Source organism: Alexandromys fortis, unplaced genomic scaffold, assembly GCF_014885135.2.
Source record: "Alexandromys fortis isolate MF-2015 unplaced genomic scaffold, M_Fortis_MF-2015_v1.1 scaffold_22, whole genome shotgun sequence".
NCBI classification, from domain to species: domain Eukaryota; kingdom Metazoa; phylum Chordata; class Mammalia; order Rodentia; family Cricetidae; genus Alexandromys; species Alexandromys fortis.
In genome coordinates this window covers 7,191,768-7,199,748 of record NW_026067900.1, presented here as the reverse complement: position 1 = coordinate 7,199,748, position 7,981 = coordinate 7,191,768, and the positions used below count along the sequence as shown (strand labels likewise).

General features: G+C 42.9%; 1 long non-coding RNA gene across 1 annotated transcript in view; it reads right to left on the bottom strand.

The window, feature by feature from the left end:
• Positions 1 to 1,328: 1,328 nt before the first annotated feature.
• LOC126490738 (uncharacterized) overlaps positions 1,329 to 7,981 on the bottom strand; it is a 216,056-nt gene continuing 209,403 nt past the window's right edge. Inside the window, exon 3 of the long non-coding RNA XR_007589239.1 lies at positions 1,329 to 1,429. This is a non-coding gene — a long non-coding RNA (uncharacterized lncRNA). The remainder of the gene's footprint in view (positions 1,430 to 7,981) is intronic.

Sequence of the window (7,981 nt, the reverse complement as noted above, 5' to 3'; positions counted from 1 at the left end):
TGCAGCGTGCACTTGCTTTAGACTCATAGAAGTCGCCACCCAATGGGCCCAGAAGAGCCATGTTCTGTAGTAGGTGTTGCGGGCTGCATTCCTGCCACCCCAGCTTCTGGTTGCCTGGCTAGCTTATGCGTAAGGGCGTAAACGAATGCAGACAGATTGTAAAAATATATACAGCTTTAATGGTGAAATAGACTTACAGAACCACCGTTCCTGAGGAGACCAGGAAAGCAGCCAGATTTATAGGTAAACATTAGCCCGAGGCGAACACGCCCCCTAAGGGGCGGGACTTATCCCTACATTGTTCAGAATTTGACAACAGATTTTGGCTTCCCTTCCAGCATGGCTTGCTTTTCAGGCCAGTCCTGCTGGAGCCCCCTCAAGGCCCACCTGAAGCCTCCAGTCCCCTGACTGTAGCTGCTTTTAAAACAGAGAACAGAATTCTTTTAAAGCATTAAAGATAAGAAAGTCGGCCGCTGACAGAATGAAATTCAAACCATAACAGTTAGAAGAGGGGGGGAAATTGCAATAACAGCTAGAGGGAAAAAAAAAAAACATGGCTTGAAATATAAATCTCCATGAGACAGACAGGTACAGATATGCAAATGATCGCTCTAAGATGGGCCTCTACCTCCCAAGCAGAGCAAACTGACTGTTTTGAATAAGTCTCCCTACTGCCTCCTTCATCCCAAATCAGCTTCCCCTGACCTTTATGAAGCCTTCCACAGTGTCAGGACCCTATCTGCCTCTATAAAGCTCCTCTTCTTCTTTCTTTCAGAGGAACTTGTACAGATCCGCCTCGGTTTTTAGTTTACTGGCTTCTGCATGAGCCTTTTCTCTGTTTTTGCTGCAAAGGAGAGGTGCCGTCATTGTTTGACCTCGTAGCCATTCAGGTGTTTACCTTATTTATCATCTACTGAAAGGACAGACGCATCTCTGTGGACAACAGCAGAGCCGCCGCCACCACACACTAAAGAATTAGCGGTAACTGCCAGCTGTTTGTGTTTGTGTATGTAGACCAGGCTGGCATCACAATCATGAGGCAGCCAAGAATGACCTTGAACTTTTGATTTTAATCCTCCTGTCTCCTCCGACTACAGGGCTCCTGCACCATACTGGCTGTATAAAGTACTGGGGATCAGAACACTGGGCATCACGCATGCTAAGTGAGCCGTCTACCAGCTGAGCCAGGGCCACAGCCCTGTCTTATGTTTTTAGATTAGCACACATCCAATTAAGCAGGGTTTCTGTGCGATGAGCACAGATGTTTCCTTATTACAAAACCAAGAGCAGAAACGCATTCCAACAGCCAGCTCCCTGCTTGCCTCTGTCATTTGCTTCCTGCTGTCCTCAAAGGCCAGGTCTGTCAGTCCTGAGCATTTGCTTGGCTCCTGCTGTTTACCAAGACTAGCCGGTACTTCACACAGATTATCTGAAAAGAAAAGAGAGAAAACAGTCAGAATACCACCCTCCCCACAAATCTAACTTCCCACAATGTTGAAGTGGACTGTCCCATTAGTGATTGTTCATGGGTTTTCATATTTCTTAAAACAAACCCACTTTTTAAAAACCTTGTCTGCAGACGCGGTTCAGTGGTTGAGTGTGTAGCATGCTCACACCCTTGGGTTCAATCTCAACATTACATGGTAATATACATCATACTTCCAACACTGGGGAGACAAAGGCAGGAGAGTCAGGAGTTCAAGGTCAGGTCATCCTTTACTACGTAGCAAGATTAAGGCTAGTCTGGGGTATATGCGGCCTTATTTCAATCCACCCATCCACCAATCAGCCAATCCCCTAAAGTCATGGAATTCAATCTGGCAGTAGGAAACAATATGTTTATAATTTTTGAGCAAGTAACTCCTATTCTTTGGAACTTATCCTAAGGGTCAAAATATATTTTCTTCTTTTATATAATAAAATAAATACTAGTAACAATAAGACTTAAATCATTTCAATGTCCAATAATAAATAAATAAAATAGCACACATCAATGTAGTATGTTTATTCTAATATCAGAAACAATATTAAGAGTCAAAGAAAGATATAATGGGCTGGAGAGATGGCTCACTGGTTAAGAATACTGGCTAGCTCTTTTAATTTAAATTAACCTGTTTCTCTTTATCTACCTTTTGCCTCAGGACTTTCTCCCTTTCTCTCCGTGTAACTTACTTCCACTACTTCTCATGTCTGATTGACTGGCAGTTGCCTGGCTTCTTGCCCCATCACGTCCCTCGTTCTCTCCTCCTCTTCTCATTCTTCTCTTGTTCTTCTCTCAGGCCTAGATGTCTCCTCCTATTTATTCTCTCTGCCTGGCAACCCTACCTATTTCTCTCTCCTGCCTAGCTATTGGCTGCTCAGCTCTTTATTAGGCCAATCAGGTGCCCTAGGCAAAGTGAAACAAATGCAATGTGTCCTTACAAAGTTAAACAAATGCAGCATCAACAAAAGTAACACGCCTTCACACAGTGAAAGTCGTATCCCTCAGCATAAACAAACGTAGCAACAAATGCACAACAGCACATTTGAAGGGAGTAACTTCAGGGCTATATGAATTAATCTTAGTAAAGCTAGTTCATGAAAGACAACAACACCTGTGTGTTAGCAACTGTAATTTTTCTTTCAAACAAACTTGGCTAGAAAGAAAGAAGTTCACAATGCTGGATGTTTCTATTGTATGAGTGGTTCCACACCTTCTGATTCAGATAGACTTCAGAATCTCAAGATCTTCCATCCAGACCCTGAAGGCTGATGCAGCAATGAATGTAAATTGAGTGTATTTCGGGATCGTGTACCTTTGGAGACATAAATCATTTTCTGGCCTGGACCAGCAGGCCGTTCTTCAGTGTCAGAGTGCTAAGTGGGAGGGCCAGGAGATGAGAAGACAAAGAAGAAGATAGGAAAGCAGGAGTCAGAAGGTCTTACACAAGCTGATGACTTGTGCCTAGCAAAGTTCATCAAGAATTACAGCCTCAGCATCAGCGGAAAACTTTCATACAATGGGATGAAGTCAGCAAGATACTAATCAAAGTATTGTACAAGGTACTCAGGATTCCTCAAGGACATCAGAATTGCAGCACACAGAGGCCTACGATACCCATAGCCCCTTAGGGCAGGAACAATTGGGTTCTCGGGACCCAAAGCTGCCCATCCTTCAAGGACCTGTCCCCAGGCCACTACCTGCTCTGGGAAAGCTCCAGTCAATCTCACCCTCAACGATTTTTTCCAGACGTATAGTTAGTCTGAATTGTTGAGATTACATATAAACAATAAACATTTCAAACTTTGTTTGGACAAATACCACAACTGTTTTCTGGGCTAGAAGTCCAAGGAAACCTTCACAGGCAGGATATGGATTCCCACAGTAGATGGATGTCAGCACTACTGACCATCCAGGACTAGCAGGAGACCAAGGCCCCCTCAGACAAGAGGAAAGGGGACTTTCTCTTTCTCACATCCTAGCAGTTTGCCTTCTGGTATTTGTGATGCAGGGTGACTGAGATCTCTCAGTGGAAGCCATATGCTCCCAAATCAGCTGCAGCCTGCCCGACATTGGGCAGGGTTTCTGGGTTGTTTTCTATCTAGAAGACACTAGGAGAAACTAGTGCTAAAGGGACATAATATCCTTCCTCTAATTTACTTTTTGATGGTTTCATTTACTTTTATGAGTATGAGTGTGTGCCTGCATTCATGTCTGTGCACCACATGACTGCAGTACCCATGGAGGCCAGAAGAGGGCATCATATCTCCTGAAACTGAACCTAAAGACAGCTGCCATGTAGGTCCTCTGCAGGAGCAATAAACACTTGCTGTGGAATATTAATTTGAGATGTGTTATATTTGTTTAATGATGCAAAGATGTGTTGCATTCTTTTATGTTTCATTTAACTCTGTAAAGTTGTATTAACTTTGTCGGCCTAAAACACCTGATTGGTCTAATAAAGATCTGAATAGCTAGGCAGGAGAGAGAAATAGGAGGGGCTGGTGGGCAGAGAGAATAAATAGGAGGAGAAATCTAGCTTCAAGAGAAGAAGGAGGCTCAAGAAAAGAAGAAGGAGAGAAGGATGCCAGGGGCTAGCCACCCAGCTACCCAGCCAGCCACAGAGTAAGAAGAACGAGCTAGTGAGAGCTCACTAACTCTGGACTGTTAGTGGAGGAGCCTGCATAGGGCTAAACTAGGCCCACTGAATGTGGGGGACAGTTGTGAGGCTTTGGCAGTCTTTGGGGCCACTGGCAGTGGGACCAGGATTTATCCCTATTGCTTGAACTAACTGTCATCTCAGAACACATTCTCTTTGGAGGGATACCATGCTCAGCCTAGATAAGGGGGAGGGTCTTGGTCTTGTCTGGAAGTGAAGTGTCAAACTTTGTTGACTCCTGTAAGAAGCTTTACCATCTCTGAGGAATGGATGGGGGTGAGGGAGGGAAAAAGCTGGGGCAGGAGGAGGGAAGGGAGTGGGAAGAGGAATGGCTATGAAAATGAGAAAAGATTGTATTTTAAAAATTCTTAATAAAAAATTAAAATGAAAAAAGATGCATAGAATAAAGAAAGGTAAAAAGTTCAGAGGCAAAATGTAGTTAAAGAGAAACAGGATAATTTAAGTTAGAAACGCTGGCCAGAAACAAGCCAAGCTAAGGCCAGGCATTTATAAGTAAGATTAAATATCTCTTTATTTATTTGAGAGCTGGGTGGTGGGCCCCAAAAGAATTAAAAAACAAAAAACTACAAACACTCCTAACTGCTAAGCCATTTCTCTAACATTTAATGTCTTATGAGGCTCCATTGTCTCATCCTACATATGACTGGGAGAAATTAAAGTGGAGATTCATATTCATCTTGTGAGTGGGCACTCAGAAGAATAATAGAAACCAGAGAAGCCACTGGAGATTGGGGCAGGGGAGGAAGGGCTTAGGGAGCTAAGCATGGAGCAGTTGCCAGCGTAACAACAGAGTAAGTTAGTGGGGGACATTCTTCACGGGGATTTTAGAGAGTCCAAATTGTCCTGATACAGACACATCTCCTATGCACATCTCCTGTGGTCTAAGGAGAGCAGACGATCACTCAGAGACAATGGGAGATGGAGAACTGTAAGTTCAAAATAAATAAAAAGGTAGACAGGGCTGGAGATGGACCTCCCTAGAGCATGCTCAAAGCCCAGGGTTCCATCCTCAGTACTGCATAAACCTGGTAGCTCATACATGTAACCCCAAAACTTGAGGAGGGAGGCAAAACTATTAGATATTGAAGACCAACCTCAGCTACACAGTAAGTTTGAGACTAGCTTGGGCTGGAGAAACTGCCCCCCCCATATATATACAACAGTACACTGTGCAAATGGGAAGGGGACCAAGGAGAAATGGAGAAAAGGATGACAAAGGGGCCTAAAGAAGCTGTGGGAAGTAAAGGATGTTTGCTAAGTATATGCAAGGATTTCACGAGCTTGCAAATATGTCAAATACTTAAATAGGTTTTAAATATAAGTGTTTATATTTTAAATGTATCAAGATTTGTATGTTGAAAATAACTCAGACATATGATTGATAGGTACATAGAAATATGATAGATATTAGATGTTTAAAAGGTGTTTGATAATTGAATGACAGATGGATAGACAATTGTGATAGATGATTGACAGATAGATTGATTGATTGATAGATTGATTGATAGATAGATGATGGACAAATGATAAATGAAAATGTTCATCAGATGACATATGACTGATAGATATACAGACGAGAGATAACTGGATGGGTAACAGATGATAGATTTATGATAGAGAGATGAGAGATAGCTGGCAGGCAGACCCATAGATAGGTAAAAAGACGGCTGGAAAAGTTGAAAAGCCAGGCCTCTCCTAGCCATTGGCATCCTCACCATCTGGGAGGACACTGCAGACTCTTAGAATTCTCATTGGTGAACATCCCCATGGGTGTGGTATGGCTCAGTGCCTCTATGACTTCATCAATTTCATGTTGCATTGCTTGTCTTTATTTAGATTGTAAATCACCTTCATCGCATGCCTGGCATTTATCTAACTCTGTCACAGGCTTTTATGAGGATTTTTGTCCCCAGAAGCTCCCTCATATTGTATCGTAACTCAGAAGCACTCACTGGCTGCCCATTACAATGCAGGCTCATTTAGACGGGCTTCAGTGAACTGTCTCACATAGAACCCTTGCATGAATATTCAACATCCTAGGAGACACAAATGTGCAGCCAGTCTTGAGAACCACTTGCTACTTTAATGCTTTTATATCTGCGTTCTCCAAACTTGCTCGCACATTTTTTAAAAAGTGTTCAAATGAGGTCCTTTAAAACATCTGAATTCACTAAGCTTCCCACGGGCATTACCCACAAAGGATGGGCAAGGAATGCACACCAGGGTCGTTGGCTCTTCTGTTTCTGCCTACCCACATCCAAGGCACAGTGACTTTTTGATTAAGCTTCATCTCCTAAATACCAAAGTGCAAAGAACGGACCTGCGACCAGTTAGCCCAGAGCTGCCGTACTGTAAGAACGCACACTTGTACAGATTGAAGCCACCCAGCTTATGACAGTTTGTCAGAGTAGCTCCAGAAAACCAACCCGCTGCCACGTGCTACCACACAGGAGGGCGACAACAGGGCAGGGATGCGGGAGAAGTGAATTGCTTTAGAGATGATGACACAGTTCTCAGTGATGCATAGCGAGCTTGGCGCTGCTATATGTGCTCGCCGGCAAGAGCGACTAAAGCTGCCAGGCTCCCAGCCTTTGTCCTGACCTGGCTGGTTCTGAGCAGACGTCTTTACCGGGAACCATCTTGAACAACCAAAACTATTCCCTTAATTTCTAGCCCACGTGAGAACTTGTAAATCACATTTATTGCAAGTCTTCCTTCTCCAAATCTGTGTGATCTCTGTGCTTTGAAGTTAAAGAAAAATTTATTCTGTGAAAGCAGAACTCTGCATATAATTTTTTGAAAAAGCAATAAAAAAATGCAACTGACTAAGCACTCCACGTGTGCCGTGCGCTGTTCTAATGTGTTAATTCATAGAGCCCAGACCAGCAGTTTGGCAATTCTTCCGATTAACATCCCGTTTGCATTGTTTGCTCTGGGTCAGTTTAACTTCTCCGATTTACGAAACTGGCTTAAGCTCAGTCTTTTATTAACTATGGCATCAAATTGGTCAAATCTTTATAATTTTATATATATTTAGCTGAGAAGTTAAAACACATGATGAAAAGGCAAGTGTCATCCATTCTGAAAATTATACAATTTTTAAAATACTTTTCATTTACATAACGAAGTGAGGTGTGTTAGCATGGCAACAGATGTCTACGGAGGAGGAGCTACATCCCCCAGATGTAAGGCTCCCTGGAGAGAAATTTAATTTGTAAATGTTTAATCACAAGTTAAGGTGTTAATTGACATTGCAAAGATTTCTTTCAGGCAAAATTATTTTTGTGACTTGACTTAGATATTAAAATGGAAATTAGATGAGAAAACAAATGCATTTGGCTATTGCTGGTGTGCAGTCAAAGCTGTATTGAACTGTAAAGGTATTTTTAATCCTTTAATGTTGCTTTCATTTTACTTAGGTGCCTCCCAGACAACGGCATTTTTTTAATACATTTTGAGGCAGCCTACTTCGCATGAGTGCACACAGATACCAATGCCGAAATTCTGTCTGGTAGAGCTGGGAAACAGCTCAGTATGTAGAGTTAGCCTAGCATGTGCGAAGTCCTGGGTCCCATCCCCACACTGTCTAAGACCTGCTGTGATAGCCCATTCCTGTAGTCAGAAGGTGGAAGCAGGGGATTAGGGGTTAAAGTATTCCTCCACTGCATCATGAGTTTAAGACTCGCCTAGGCTACATGAGACTGTCTCAAAAAAAAGAAAGAGAAAGGAAGAGGAAGGAAGGAAGGAAGGAAGGAAGGAAGAAGGAAGGAAGGAAGGAAGGAAGGAAGGAAGGAAGGAAGGAAGGAAGGAAGGAAGGAAGG